The sequence below is a fragment of the Patagioenas fasciata genome, chromosome 8 (genome assembly GCF_037038585.1).
Source record: "Patagioenas fasciata isolate bPatFas1 chromosome 8, bPatFas1.hap1, whole genome shotgun sequence".
NCBI classification, from domain to species: Eukaryota; Metazoa; Chordata; class Aves; order Columbiformes; family Columbidae; genus Patagioenas; species Patagioenas fasciata.
This window is the reverse complement of record NC_092527.1, coordinates 14,852,436-14,869,021: the sequence shown is the minus strand read 5'-3', so window position 1 is coordinate 14,869,021 and position 16,586 is coordinate 14,852,436. Positions and strand designations below refer to the sequence as shown.

Sequence of the window (16,586 nt, the reverse complement as noted above, 5' to 3'; positions counted from 1 at the left end):
TTCTACTGCACTTTAACTGCCATCTTGATTAAGTGCTAGGCAAAAAAGAGGAACAAAATCCTGCTAAGCAGATCAGTGACAGTATGAAGGAAACATGCTTTTGCTCGGCTGAGAGGAGCTTCTACTTTTATGCATGATTAGCTGCTCATAACTACTTTCTTTACCAATATAATCGTAATAAAGTTCTAACTTGGGGAAAAATTAAAGGAAATATTGGGTAAGGTAGGGCAGTTAGAGTTAGATCTTAATTTTATGTACCTTCATTTCCAGGTAGTGTCTCAGGCACTCTGATTGATGTCTTAGTTCACCTTAGACTAATAACCCAGTTATCTTAACCTGATTGAAACATTACTTCCTAAAAGAAACTGTCTCCACAGTGAATTTTCCTTCCAAAATCTACAGATCTGCACAACAAACATCATGCTCCTGTAGTTTTATAAGCCAAGATAATTTGTTGTCATAAATGGGGGTTCAAATTGGCCAGTTCATGCCATCGGATCTGTCTACAGCATGTACTGCATGAAAAGCTGGCAGATACCAAGAGATTTTCAGCCAGATCTCATCACGAGCTCACCTGAACTCAGGTGAAGTAGTTTGTATGATTGAAGTCAATGTTTGTTTTGACAGCAGCTTCAGCGGACACAGGATCACTGACGATACTTTAAGCAAAGTCTATTTCACTTTATTCAGTGATGTTATTGATGGAAGAGCTGCTATCTACAATAGCCAATCTCTTCCCCCAGCAAATGATGCTGTCAGTGTCTGAGCTGCGAACACGGGAGCTGTACAGATTCATTGCATTGCCTTTTTGCTGTACATTAATATATGTAATGTTATTCATTTTAATGTATTATTTGCTTGAATTCAAGTAGCTAAACCAAAAAAATAAACCAACAACCCAAATTCCAGTCTGGCATCACTTGTTTGAAACTTTCTGAAAATTCCATGAAACATGTGCAAATTAAATAAGCTTTTCAGTTTTTACACAAGTAAAGAGATACACAAGACACTTGCTACTACTCAAAACAAGGGGCAAAAAACTTGACATCCTCCATACCCGAGACTGCCACTGACACTAACAGCTCCTTGGGATCATCTTTGAAACCACTTGCCACAGATGTGAGTTCTGCATGGCAAGGTCTTTATAAAGACAGCAAAAATGAAATGGTGGCAGCAGTACTGTCATTGCTGTTTGCAGAACAGCACGTCACGTTTTGACAGTGCCAGACAGGCTAAAGTTGGAGAAAACGCCACGGATAATCACCGTTGCCTTTTGGGTTTATGACTGCAGATACAATAAGCAAGAGTCTTGCAGAAAAAAATAAATAAAAAAATAAAGCAGTTCACCCCCTGAAATAAGAATATGGTAAAGCCCGGGTAAATCGGCAAGCCGCGTATTTCCTCCTCGCAGCCCCAGAGCTGTCAGGGGGCGGCCCGGGGGAGGGCAGGGCGGCTGCACCCAAAATCCGCCCCGGGCCGCGGGGGTCCCGCCCGCCGCCCCCGCTGACAGCGGCCCTGCCTGCCCACAATGCACCGCGCCGCCCCCCCGCACACACGCTCGGTGCCGGGAGGCCGGGGCGAGCACACATTCACACACACACACACACACACACACACACACGTATGGCCCCCTCCCCGCCCAGAAACCAACTTACCCACAAGTTACATTTCATTCACCAGCCTAGTCCTCCTCTGCTCCCCCTCCTCCGCTCGCCTGCCTCTCTCCGGCTGCAGAAAAAGGCCACATATGTCTGCAAACAGTTCTAGGCAGGAACCAGCCCGTGCAGAACAAAGACAGCCGGGGTTGCCTTCATCTCCGCACAAGGCAGCCAGTAGCTATTTTCAAGCTTGTTCGCTCTCCCCCCTCTGAGGGCACCCTGCTCTGTTTCTCCCTCTCTCTCTCTCCTCTTTGCCTGTCCAGCTACCGCACAACACACATCAATTATTCATTGCTTGTCTCCCGGTTTCCAGGCAAAACCAATCACAGATGGAGTCTTGCTAATGGGCTCATGCCGTACTTGCCAACAGGCTATTTGTGCTCAAGCTACAACCCTCCAGAGACAATAAAGAGAATCAGGTTAAGCCTTAAAACTTCACACGTACGCGAACAGACCTAAACCAGCAATATACATGTACGCATCCCTATGACATTGCTTAGGAGTACGTCTTCAGGATACAGCATGGCAGAAGGTTGCTTTAAATCTTCTGAAACGGTTTTAAGGAAATCAAACACTCAGAAAAATCTCACCTCAGCTGCATGTTACTGATATGGATGGCTTTCTTTTCTGTCTCTAGTGATCCATCTCTGGCTTTCCCGTTACACCTCTCCCTCCTCCTCTCATACTCATGCACGCACACGCACACACACACGCAGCCACAGCCACTTTGCCAGAAGGAAGAGAGAGAGAGAGAGAAAGAGAGGAGGAAAAAAAAACCACCCAGGCAGCTCACATTTCAAACTTGCAAGGAGGGGTGGTGCTTAAAACGCTAGGACAAAGCCTCTGTTCCTGGCATCCGGCCAAAATACTAAAATAAATCCCCTCGATCAATTAATTGGAAGCAACACTTGTTCGTGTCCGCGTAACAAACCATTAAGAGCACCGAGGCTGAAAAGTCTTTAGATTTGGGAAACCTTACACACTTGTTTCCCCCCCTCCCTGTTTGCTGAATGCTGTTGACTAAATCCATCAAACTAGTCATGCTAATTAGCGTCCAGGGCAGCCTCGCCGGCGGAGCAGATCCCGGGGCGGGCGGCCCCGCGGCCGGGACTTTCCTTCCGGACCGGCCGCCGCCCCGCAAGGGGCAGGAGGTACCGGCGGGGTCCGCCGGGCCGGGCCGGGGGAGGTCCCTGCGGGCCGGTTCTGTCCGTGGTGCCGCGGGCGCGGCGACACACGGCGTTCCACCGCTGCCGAGGGGAAACTGAGGCACGCAGGCGGGGGACGGTGTGTTGCCGGCTGGGATCGATGTCGCCAGCGGGACGGCCTTGCTTGGGTTGTTCGGGGTTTTCTAAGAGTTCGGATCTTCACCTCTGCCGGCCGCCCATCGCCCCTGACAGCATCACCTTTTCCCACGCCACTCCGAGTTCAGCACTGCCCATGAGAGGGTTCTAAACGAGTGTCACCCACCAAACTGTGCCACAACACAGCCTTTGGTGGACAGCGTCAAAGGAGAAAAAAACCCAAACAAAACACCAAGCCAAACAGGAAGCTAATGTGACAATTTTTTTGCTCCCTCTCAGAAGGAAAACTGTCAGTTGAAGCTGCGGGCAGGCGAGCACCAGCCTTTTCCTGCAGGCTCCTGCGGTGCCGAGCCGCTTCCTTCCCGCACACCCTGCACAAAGGCGCCGCGGCTCTTAAAGGCGCACCCGGCCCTGCTGCAGGGAAGCCAGCCGGCAGGTTCCAGCCAAAAACCAAACCAAACAACAACAAAATAAATTAAAAAATACCAGCTCTCCAGCAAAATTCCTCTCATCAAAAAAAAAGGCCTCAGCTTCCCTTGCAGACACTTACAGTCACTTAACCGTGATTCGTAAACACCTTAGCAGAGAGAGTCTGCAACATGACAGATTGGAGCAGCAAACTATCACAGATATCAAAGAGCAGCTCTTCTCTGAAAAATGATTCCACAAAAAAGCATTGTCAGATTTCATGTTCATTTTTTTTTCCCCAGGGAATCCATCCACTTCAAACAAGTAAAAGGTACGCGTGCTTTTCGCCTAACTTCCACTCCCAAAGTGTGAGCTCAAGGTCAGCCTGTCAGACAGGGTTATTGCTTTCTCTCCTCAGCCACCCGCACGGCAAACCAAACCCACTACCCAGGGAGGCTGTGGAGTCTCCTTCTCTGCAGATATTCAAAACCCGCCTGGACACCTTCCTGCGTAACCTCATCTGGGTGTTCCTGCTCAGGCAGGGGACTGGACTGGATGATCTTGAGGTCCCTTCCAATCCCTGACATCCTGTGATTCTGCAGTCTCAGAGCTGCACAAACTTGACCAAAGGAAGAATTCTTATAACACGGCTGCTACGGGTGGTACAAAACCCAGCTCTGGGCTGGTATCCATAACACATAGTCCGTGCAGTGTGGGCAAGCCTTCAGCCTGGTCCTCGGACACTGAAAACATGCTCCTCCACAAAATGTAGTTTCCATTGCAGTTGATAAAATTTTGAGATTCAGTCACACAAAAGTACAGAACCTCACACAACTGGGTGTTTGTTGTTTTTTTTTTTTTTTTTCTTTTTTTCTCTTTTGGAGTGGACAGATGCTTTAAAAACCTGTAAATTATACAGCTACCCTAGCAGAACAGATAATGGCAAGCATGAATTTTGGAGGACTGGCAAAGCAGTAAGAAAAGTATGCTGGGAATCCCAAACAAGGACCAAATTCCCTACTAATGTGACTGTACCGAGTTCAGACTTTGGTGGGTGTGAATGAAATTTATAATTGACTATAACTCCACATAAATGCTAGACAGACACAGAATGTAGATTTCTGTGCTTGTTTCACATTTTATTGCATTTTCCAAATTTTCACACAGTTCGTAAGCTATCATCGTGTTATTTCGTATTTAGAAAAAAAACGCACCAAGCAGCAACAAGAACGTATCAGGCAGTTGTGAGGTCCCAGATATTGAGATTGACTCCTTCCTCATACAAGCCTCGATTAAATCTTATTTTCTAAGGGAAAAAATAATTTTATTACCTCTGTATAGAAAACTTATGTTCCCCAGTATCCTATGTTTTTCTGTCTAACTACCATTGTAAGCAGGAGGATTGCCTTTTTCCTCCCTCTGCAATTAAATGCTCTTGCTAGTGTAACTGTGTAAGTTTCTCTTTTAAGCTGCCTGTCTTTTCAGCGGAAGTGGTTTAGAGTAGACAAATCACTTATCTAAAAATTATGTACTTACTTCTCCTTTGACAAATCTTCAGCAGGTTTCTAATCCCATCCTGCCACTTGAAATATCACTTTCTGTGATGACATTTGAGTCACAGTTGTCAGAAGCATCAGGCTCTGTAGTTAAATGGATTAAATCACACTTCATAGCATGTAGTATTTTGAAGGAGGAGTGGTTTATCATTTGTAGAAATTAATCATAACAGTTTTTTCTCTAGGGCAAATTCCCAATCATTTTTAAAGATTACAATGTTTAAGCCCCACTGACAGCAGTATGTCAAATTACATCACAGGGAAGGTTATCTCAGGCAGTGATCACTATTAGCAAGACTCACTGAGGCATCTACCCCTGGGAGAAGCAGGTCCATACTGGGAAGCACCTTTTAAATGTGGGGTGGCGGAGCAGCTCTTTGGCCGTGCTTGGGGGCTGGGGCATCACTCAGTCCTATGGGGGGGAAAGAGGAGATGCTTATTTGGGCCACCTCTAGCTGATTAAGCAGTTGAAAGATTTTCAAAGTCCCATTTGCCTTGAAACAGGAGGCAGCGTTTGTCCGTTTAACATCTGTTGCCAATGCCAAGCAGTATTACTGATCAGAACCCTCCCAAATCTCAATCCTGTCAGTCACCACCTGGCACAGAAATGAAATCACCACCAGCACATCCATATGGTACTGCTCTTTGCTCGCCATGCCAAGATGCTTCTCTCTCAAGCAGTGTATTTTTTAAAAGTCACTAGTCCATCCCTGGGACATGATGGCACAACAGACCCGCATGCCCATGGAACACTGATTTTTATGGTGAACAAGATAATGGTGTAGACAGATTTGTATGTTCAGGTGCCTTCGATTGCTCAGCATAAATGGCACAATGCTTATCTTCAACTACGTTCAAGTGAGGTAACCTTTGGATGTGATTCTTGTTTCTCTCCTTCCCTGCTCCTCTTTTGTGGTATTACAAAAATGAACCAAATACATTGACACCTGTAATAAAGACACAGGCCACCAAGAGGAAAAGGAGGAAAGGCTGCAGAGAGGTGGAGATCAAATCCCCCATTTGGATGCTTCAGTGTCAAGTATATTGTACAAGGGGGGGACATCATTATGTTCTACTGTAATTTCATCATGAGAGGTGCACAGAGCAGAGAGGTTGTTTAGAGGAAGAAAACATAACGGGTAAGGAAATTCTCTTCAAGTAGCTGTTATACCAGTTATTGCCCACTGAGTCATAACCCTTTAGCAATGCAAATTTTCTGTGACCAAAGATTTAAAGGTCTATCTTGGGGACCAATCTTTATTCACCAGAGTTTTGCTGCACTGCTGAACACAGCAGGGTATTTCCTTACAACATTTGTCTAGAGCAGGTTATTTGCCCAAGAATTAGCTCCCTGGATATGTATATATTTTACTATTGATTCAAAGGATTCAAAAAACCCTTTAGAAGGCTTACAATTACCTAGCAGAGATACACAAAATACATGGATCGGTGGCCTTGTGGATTTTTCCTAATGTTTCACAGTAGGTTGAGTCGGCTGGAACTGTTATAAATCACAGGGCTGTCTCCCAGACAGAAACCAACCATGTACTTGGGAAAAAAAATCCTTTGACTCTGCATCAAGTGTCTTCCATGCATAACTCATTTTCTGAGAATCAAACCAACTCCATCCAGAGAGAGGCGTGAGAGGAAAATCCAGTGTAAAAAAGCGCGGTAAAAAAGACTCTTTTATGTGGTTTCGTTTTGTGTCATTTAAGTCAAAGATTACTATACAGCAGAGATTACTATGACTAAAGTACTTACCCTTGGGTCCTGTTCTTTGTCAAGGTTTATAAAACAAAGGTAGGAAAGTTACAGAATGTAATACCACAGCATTTCCTTTTCTCCTGCTGCCCATGACCCCTGATCACACATGCCCTTGGTAGCTCAATGTTTTGACAGACCCTCTGATCTGGACTACACACCTGGAAACACCCAGTGCTCTTTTGGATGTGCACAACAATTGGGTCAAAACCTTCTGAAAGAGACTTACACCCTACTTAACTTTCAAGACCACAGAAATGCTCGTGTTCCTGCTACCTCATTATGAAAAATTGTTCCTTCAAACCTATGTAGAGGCTCAGGACAGACTTGTAGGCACTGCAATGAAAAACACCTCTGTCAATTGCCAAAGCCTTAAATCAGTCTAGTTAGATGCAATGTGGCAATTTTCTAATCTCTACTTCCTCTCCTCTTCTCTCCCCTTCCTTTACTTTTTCCTTTCCTTTCTCCTTTCATTTCCTTTCCCTTCACCATTTAAACAAACAAACAAAAATCTATAAAATTACAACAAAATATGCCCCCCTCCATAATTACAGAGTGAAGCCACATTCATCATGTCCATACCTCTGGTTCTCTTCACAGCTATTCTTTTACAGAAAACTGAGAAGCAAAAATAACCAAACCACGCAGAAATAAAGAATGAAGTACACTAAGGAAAAATCACGTCTGTAATACAGGATGACAGTCAGAATAGAGGCTTTACAAAACTAAAAAAACCAACCAAACAAAAACAAACAAACAAACAAACAAACAAACACACCACAAAACAAACAAGCAATCACTGTGCAATGACGGCACCAGTTCAGAGTTGCCTCCAGCACTGTTTCACCTGTAGAAGAGCTGCCCCCTCCCACCCCAACTTGTCCACCAGGCAATTCTAAAGACAGATGGAACACACCCCACCTGTGATGCTCTGCCCTTCTTTTACCTTATCTATTTTGCTACAAATACTAACAAATGTTTTAAAAACTGCTTTTTATGACATGGGAGCTTTATTGATTTTCCAAAGTTTAGACAGGTCTTCACTATTAGACACTTCCATTCACACTCCTTGGTAAACCTGAGTGTGGCACAAATGTCTTCAGTGCTCATCTGCACTTCCAGGGCCTCTTTTGGCACCTGAGCTAGAGTTCAGGATACCTCTTCTAGCAAATCAGACACAAATAGAAATTACCTGAAGCTCTTTCCATACTGAATCCAGTTTTTCAGCACGATCAAATGGATTTCTAAAACATCCATATTTTTTGCCAACTCCTGACTATATTTTTTTATGCCATGTCTTGCAAACTGCCCAATTTTCCTCATATAGTGTAGATATTTTTAGCCTGTTAATGCATTGGGGGAATATCTGATCAACTGTTTCTTGAGATTTCAAACTGATCTTTTAGAATTCATATGTTCTGCAAAGGACTGAAAACTGTTATATATGAAGCAAGACTTTCAAATGCAATGAGGATTACTATCTCTAAGAAAGTTTTACTGTGCACTTTAATAAAACATGTTTTTCTGATGCTTTTTGAAATGCTCAAGATTATATTCTCAGTCAAAATATTTGTTTTTATAATACTTTGTAGCTGAGGCCTCACCTCTGACAAGCTGTGGGCTAATTACCGCTAAGCTTCCTCCCTCCCTGGCTCAACTGTTCCAGGGGATAAGGAGGCAGCTCTGAAGACACCAACCTAATCAGCTCCCACTGAAAGAAGGCAGAGAAGTAGCAGAACAGTGGCTTGAGAGACTCTGTAGGACTGTAGGGATGGAAAAGAGTAAATGAAACTGAAGCTTGGAACGTAGAAGCCCTGATAGCACTCCTGGACTCTTCTTGGCATTGTCAATCCTGTCTGTGCTGTTTTGACTGTTATCAATATTTTTCAGAAATATAAAATATGAGAATATTCCTCCCTAGGATCTCAGAATAATAATCCCCCCATGAAAATACTCAACCCCCATAACTCTTTTCCTTTAATTTTCCCTTCTGGTTTAGACCAGTGTTCATCTCCAGCTGCCACCTCTGCTGCCCAGCACGGTCCCTGCAGTGGCTTATATAAGTTTTTCTTTATTACTTTTAAAAAACAATCCACTAAAATATGGAAGGTATCAGTAGTTAGAGGGAATATGTCATAGAAACGTCCTGAGTGGGATGTAATGGAATAAAAGAAAACAAAGAGTTGCGTTCTTCTTTAGCCAAAGTACTGACACTCTATACACAGGACAGTTAATGACAGAGCCCTTTTTCTGTGCTGAGTGAACTGTGAGAGCATTCAAATGAGAGCGCTGAGATACAGTGTATTTTTTTTTTAATTAAAAAAATCTATGAAAACAACACTGAATGTCACTTCCTCCAAGACAACTGTGAAGTCTAGAAAACCAACAAAATGCATATAGATGTTTAATGATGCCATATCTAACATATGAGAGGTTATATAAATAAACAAATAGATAAAAGTCCAAAGTTACAAATTAAAGAAAAGTTACAAATTGGTGGCTATGCATCACTGTCTTGGAACGCTTCCATTCTGGAATACAAAGACATTCATCATTTGGAGGCCAGCTCATGCTTCTAGCTTGTATTTAAACAAATCCATGTACCATCATCATACACTTTTTGTATCAATCTGCCAGAAAGCCATACAGAGTTATTTTTAGCGGACTGTGAGATAAAGTAGCATTTAGCTTGCAAAGTAGCCTAATAAGGCAAAATGTTCTTGGTGAAGACCAAATGCAGCCACTGTCACTCTTCTCCTCATACACTAATCAATCTCTAAGAGCATTCCCTACTTTTTCCCACTTACTAAGGAGGATTACCGCATTAGCAACTGGACAGAACTAGGGGATCTTTAATGTTTTGTCCATTTTGACAATCAAGTATCCAGTCATTGCAGAAGAAAGGAAATAGTCTGAAAAGCAAGTGGGTTTGCTCAGATTCGTGAAGGAAGCATTTTGGTAGACAATCATTTTAAGAGAAACAACAGCTTAATATAATTTTTTGCTTTCAGAAACTGGCAAACTCTGCTCTCAGTTAACTCCATATACTTCAGGCCTCTTGTTTTTTTCTGTGATGTTTCCTTCCATCATGCTGGCAGTGGAACAAAGCTTTAAAGTGGGTATAAAGGATCTAAGAGAGTACGTGCATGCTTCAGTATTAGCCAGGATCTTCTTAGAACTGAAAGTGTTCCAAAATCCACCAGATTACTTAAAATCTGAGAAAAATACTCTTTTTGATATGTTGTTGCTGGGGGGTGGGCACGGGAGAATAGTTCTGTAACCATTTATGAGAACAAGATTAAAAGCAGCAATTAACACAGGCTTCTATCTTTAGTAATTATTCATATACCTGTTTAGCTGATTATAAGCCGTAGCTCCAGGCTGTCTGCCTGCATTGCTAGGACACAGACAGCAACCTTTGCTAAATTGACTCCACTGGCTATGCTCATGCTGCAAGAGCTGTTTTCAAGGACAGATGTACAATGTTATATGGGTAAAGAGATGAGCAAATTAAAGATGGGTGTTCTGTCAGGAAAAGGACTGAAGAACTTGTGTCAGCATTTCCCTACATTAATAGGACCTCGGATTTTTAACCCTTCAGCACCTATTACATAGACTTAAGATGCACCTTCCTTACATAGCACAATTGCATCTTCTCAAATAAAAAAATTAAAATGCAACAGCTCAGAACAAAATACAAGGGCAAGCACTATAGATACCCATGTATCTATACACAGATGTAGAGGGATTCATGAAGAGCTTTTAATCCTTCTTAAACCATGATTCATTTCAAAGTATGATGGTTAAATAAGCTGAGAACAGCAGAACATGAAGATACCAAAACACATTATCGCCATACAACATGGAAGTCTCAGTTTGATATCATCAATAAATGTCCAGCGCATTCCTACCAAAAAGCTACACTCACATATACGATTTTTCTTTTTACCATCTTAATTCCATATATTTCTGTTTAAAGCAATATATTTATTTCTTTAAGGGAGGCTGGAAGTCTTTTAGACTTACTCTGCTCCAAGACACATTCAGCAGTACAACCACAGAAGAGATGTAGACTGGCAGCTCCTACCCAGCCTAGACACAGTTCATACTGGCAAGATGTCGTGTCTTACGTTGCCTTTATTGGCTCCCCATTGAAATTAAGTTTATAATCAGGGGATTCTGAGATCTCATGAAAAGAGAGCTTCTGACACCTTATTTTACTAGAGGATTTCCAACACAGATCTAGTCTACTTTGAGACTAAGAGTGAGTCTACACCTCGCGATGACATGAACTAAAAAGACCCAGGAGCTGTTGAGATGGTCCCATGCAGCAAGGCTGTCCTGTACTGTGACAGTGGCTTCAGCCCCAAAAGCCACACAGGACTATTATCATACCATTACCCCAGGGACTGTAAGCCCTTCTTTTTGGCAGGGATAATGAGCTCAGGCACCTCACTGCTATCTTATTTCTGAATCTCACACCCTCAGGGTCTACTGCACTGTGCTACTTCTCTACCGAACTACCTCCCTTCCCTTCAGAAACTCCTCTCAGTAAAAGCTTCTGTTTGCCTGAGAAGAATCACCAATTGCCACACGAACCTGCTCCTTTTTATATAAATGCAAAGTTAAAGAGGCTTTTCGGAACTTCGCTATACACAACATCTTTCCAGGAAACTGACTATAATCTAAAATGGCCCTTAATTCTCAGTGCAGTGATCAAATAAAAGAACGGTGTATTTCCAACAACTATAGCTATTGCAAAGTTTCCAATAACTAGACAATTCAGGAGATAAAATTAGAAGGTAAAATATTATCAATGTTTTCTCTGAAATGATCTGTATTATGACTATTGAAAACCACCCCCACTCCTTAATGTGATTAAAAGTATACCATGGACAGCCACAGGAAATCTAACATACGGAACAATCCTACACAGGGAATTTGACAAAAGACCTTAGAAGTTTCTATTCTTTCATGTAGTGAATTTCTGCATTCATGAAACAGCAGAGAAGCTTATTAGGGGTTTCAGCCTCCACTCTAACCCCCAAACCACATTTTTCCTATAAGTGAATACAGAGAAATACCGAAGTTCACACTTCAAGATTTTTTTAATAATTTAACCATCTGTTAAATAATTTACATTCTGTTAGAATATGCAGCAATAATATAGCTATGAAAATATACATTTCCATAACCTGGAAACTATCCATCAGTATTTAACACTATTTCATACTTCTCTCTTGCAAAATTGCTTTGAGAGTTTCACAGAAGTAGTGTTTTAATGATGGACAGGCACCAGAAAGGTGATCATAAGAGACACCTTGAAATAGCTTGATCAAGTCGAGAATCCTTCCACTGTGAATGACAGGAACTGCCTTCTTTTTTAATCAATATGCATCAGATTAGTTTTTCTATCCACCATGTACAACATATTACCCTGGTGGGCTGATTGTCCACAGCCAAAAGATTAACCATTGAGAAGTGAACAGTTCAAGACAAAAGCTTCTGGATGGGAGGTTTAATAGTGACCTATTTTTAATGAAGCCTTCACAGTAAAAACAGAAGAATTTTGCATGTTCCCTTAAGTGGTAAACGCAGTTTTGATTTTTGTTTCATATTTAAATCCACTGGTAAGTGAACATTAGAGATGAACACATACTTTGGAAGCTTAACCAGGTAAGTATTTCTAATCACTTAATTTATTTTAATTTCTTAAAGTACTTAGAGAATGCACACTTAAAGTACTTAGAGAATGCACACTGAAGGATCTCCCCTCAGGTGTATTGAGACTGACTTAAATAAGAAAGTACAATCTGGAGACGACACTCAAAAGAAATTAGAATTTTGGATACTTCAACTTGAGAAAGCATAATTGGGCCTGATTTTCTAAAAGTGTTAAATCTCTTGCAGCTAAAAGTTAAGCATCTTTAAGATATTTCCAGTTGAGCATCCAAGAACTGAGGAGCCACGGGTCATTTGCCTGCTTTGGAAACTGTGGCCTGTGTCACCACAGCTCTTAACTTTTGGCCAAACAGTCACTTATCAGCTCTTCAAAGTATTTACTGACTACTGCACCTTTATTCATCAACTGGCAGGTCACTTAAATGAGGCTTAATACAAGTTAGTGTTACTCTGCAGGCCACTTATCTTGGCCTAGAGAACTGATGCCTGGAAAACGCTGTGCAGTCTTTAAACTGACTCACGTCAAAATCTCTCTTAAAAAGATGTAATATAGTTTCATATTTGCAAAGAAAAATTAGTAGATTCAAAGCAAATTGCTATTACCAAAGGTAGGAGGAATAAAGTTACAAAAGTTACACATCTTGTTACTTTGGGAAAGGGAACAGCAGACATATTTACAGAAATATATGTCCATGGAAAAAAGAAAGTGCCTTAAGCTTTAAGATTTCTGTGATAAGGGATTAGATATACTAAACCTTCAGGAGGCAGGTACTTCCAAGAAGGAAAGACAAAGATCCTACAGTGCCTCAGATCTGATCAAACCATCCCTGTTTTCTCATGCATAGGATGTCCCCTCCAAATTGCCTCTCTCTTGCTTTGAATCATCATTACCTTCTTTGAAGACGTTCTTCTGGATGAAGGCCTATAATTTGAATATTTATAGCCCTGACAAAATTAGGGTTTACATTCTAGTACTATCTCCATTGTAACCTGCCATCTCTTTCTGGGATGTAACAGTAGCTCTCATCTCTGCTGAAGGAGTGAAATTCAGCAAACGAAGTCTCCTCATTCGACCAGGTTGGAATCAGAGGGGTCTGCCATAAACTCCTATTATCAAAATCAGAGACAGGGAAAAGGAAGCCAGCTTTACAAAACTGGAAAAGTTAATGAGCACTGTTCAATACCGCTCTCAATAGCTTCATCGCTTAGCTTCAGCAAGATGAGAAGACTTGTTTTCTAATGCTCTTGGAAATCTTCTCATGGTCTGGGGAGTAAGTTGGAGAAAGATGAAGGGAAATACAAAGTTGTTTCTTCACTTATTTTTTACATTGCTGGTCAGGGAAGGACAGCAGAGAGAGAATCCTAGTGTCTCAACAACCCTCAATACATCATTTCTGTGCTCTAGTCCCATGCCAGCCACATGCCAGTGACTGCAAACCATCTCCCCATACACTATAAGAAAACTATTTCAAGTCCACAGCACAATTTTCTTCTTCCACATGAGGAGAACAGACTTTTGCTTGGGTTCTCCATGCAAGCAATCAGGATTTACTTCAGGTTCCTTCCTCATTTTTGATAGCAATTCCTCTACAGAAACGACGTTAGGAAAGGTGGGAATAGGTGATGATTCTTGCTTCAATTTTTTTATTGGCTTCCAGGGGAAACCATATATGATAACACTTGTAACCCAGTTCACCTCTGCTAACCTGTGCTCTCTACACTGGCCTCAGTATGAAAAAAACCCAACACACACACACACACACATTCTTGTTTTCTCTGTTGCAACTTAATTTATGTTACCAAGTAATAGAGTTTCCAAAATAACATAACAGATCAATCAGGAAAAAAAGTAAAATGCCTTTAAATTTGGGTTACTTAAAAACAAAAGAAGAAAGCCCACACGAGTACTTTCTATACTCCGAGAGTAAGCATGCAAATACCATCAATTTAGGATGAGCGAAAAACCCCAAGACTGATCGAATCAACATTTTGTTTTATCTTATGTATCACCACTGCCACAGTAACATTAGCTAGGCTGAAGATGTATGGGTCAAATGTAATTGATATTCCTATGACTAGTCACGGGAGTTATACTACTGCCCACAGACCCAAGGAGGATTAGAACATCATCATAACAGAAATATCAGTACTGTTTGTTAACTTTTAGCTTTAAAAATGCAACTAAATTCTTAAACCTTTGACACTGCCTCATATAACAGCAAGAAAGATTTATGGACATTCAGCAAGAAAAAAAAAAAAGGCATGAATCCCTACAGAACACCACAGGAAGGCAAGTAATAACCCTAAACCTACTAAAATGTGGGACATAATTTACATTATTCTTATAAAATATTTATGTTACTTTCAGACAAAGTATTGACTGAGCTATCTGATTTTGTCAAAAACATGAAAACATTCTCTAAATAATTACATCATATGAAAGAGCTGATACTTAAGCAACAATGCTCTTTGAGGGTAGTCATTTTGCAGGCAGAGGAATGCAAAGGTAAGAAAAAAAGGAGCGGGAAAACAACGCTTCTGTACCATGGTTAACATTATTGAGGACAACTGTGTCAATCAACTGCAATGAAAGCTAGCAGGTAAGCTCAAACACAGACTGCACATCTGAAGGAAAATCCATACATTCTTTTCAACTCTTGCATTAAGCTGCCAGAGCAGCACGTGGTGCCCTTGGAAGGAGCAGCCACCGCTGCCTCTGCAGAGCTGGGAGGTAGCAGCATGGGGAAGGAAAAGCTTTCAAGACTGCGTTGTGCTTTGGGGAGGCAGCCACACTGGGAATTCCTGAAAATCAGACCTAGCTCTCCCAAGTAACCCAGAACACTTTCCATTCTGTGTCTGTAAATGAAAACAAAAAAACAACCAAACAAAAAACCCAAACCAAAACAGAGGCATAGAAAAGAAAGCACTTTTGCCCAAAAACTTATGAAACAAAAGCAGTACCCAACCCCCAATACAACTGGTTATATTTACCAAGACAGTAAACAGTGAAGAGAAAAAGGAAAGAAGTCACTGTGTCGCCACTTGAGCCCCGTTTGGGAGGAATTCAACACATTAACGTAATCGATTACACTAGTGCATAACAGTAAATGCGCTGCTGGGCTGCTGCCCCCACTGGAGGGAACACCAGAGCAAGGAGGGGGGCTGGTGCACCCCAGGCAGGAGGGGAGGTCACCTTGCTCCCAGGGTGGCGGTGGGTGCTGGTACAGAGCCCACAGTCCCCTCCGGCAGGGCTGGCTCCCTTCTGTCCCTGCCCTGAACCACGTCTCATAAAGAAAACCTATCCTTAAACGGAGATGTTTGGTTAAATCTGGTTTCTGGCAGCTTTCAGAGAAGAACTCATAGTGGTAAATTGCAGTTAGTCCAAAAGCTCTGGTAATTGAGTTAACACTGTTTATTGCCACAGGAGGTTTACCACCTTTAGAATGATGATGTCAAATGCAGGAAGAAGCCTCATGACTACCATAAATTCTTTACCCCCTCTCTCCAAAATGACAGTAGCAGAAAAAAAACCTGCGTGACCAAGGCGGCTGGGAGACTGAAGACAGCAGTTCCCAGTTCTCTGGCCGGGTTAACTTGGTTCCCTCCTCCTCCTCTCCAGCCCTTGTCTTCCTCCACCCTCTTTCCTGTCTACCTCGGTTACAAGTTCTTCAAAGACAGACCTTCAAACTGAGTGCAGGGTTTCTTGGCACAGCTGGCCTTGATCTCATATGGGGCCTTCAAGAGCATCAGTGAGTAACAGCAGCACCACAACCAAGCAACACCACACCAGCTCACCAGAACAATCATACCTTAGATTCTTTAAGAAGTTCTGCCCTTTCTTCTTTGGGTTACCTTCTGAGGACAGAGAGTACTTTGACTACAGCCAGTATTTGGTATAACAAATATGTAGCTATGTACTGATCGGATTAAGGCAAGAACCAAGGTTTTTAACAATTTGTTTAAAAAGGTGACATTATACATTTAAGAAGGCCAGGAGCAATATATTTTTTCCTTTTAAAAAGATGTAACACTGTAATCAAGGATGTGACTACAACAACCGAGTTCCAGGTTTTGTTAACTTGGTGAAGTCGCCTTTTTCAATGGTTTGGGTTGCAGTATGGCCTGGGTTACCTTGTTACCACCACTAGCTGTTCAGCAGCACACACAAAATGAGCGCACTGGTCACACTTCAGCCCGCATGTCTACATCACTACATTTGT

The 16,586-nt window shown here is 42.0% G+C and overlaps 1 protein-coding gene across 11 annotated transcripts in view; it reads right to left on the bottom strand.

Annotated features, from left to right (window-relative positions):
- The window catches only part of ZMIZ1 (zinc finger MIZ-type containing 1), a 345,891-nt gene that overhangs the window by 92,234 nt on the left and 237,071 nt on the right, over positions 1-16,586 (bottom strand). Inside the window, exons 1-2 of one of the 11 annotated variants that reach the window (XM_065843049.2) lie at positions 2,249-2,386; positions 1,656-1,728 (exon numbers count right to left, since the gene is read on the bottom strand). The exons of 8 other annotated variants lie outside the window; for them this stretch is intronic. The gene's annotated coding sequence lies outside the window, so the exon portion shown is untranslated. Of the gene's footprint in view, positions 1-1,655; positions 1,897-2,248; positions 2,405-16,586 lie in introns of those variants that run through there. 2 more of the 11 variants (XM_065843048.2, XM_071811740.1) reach the window with 2 other exon arrangements.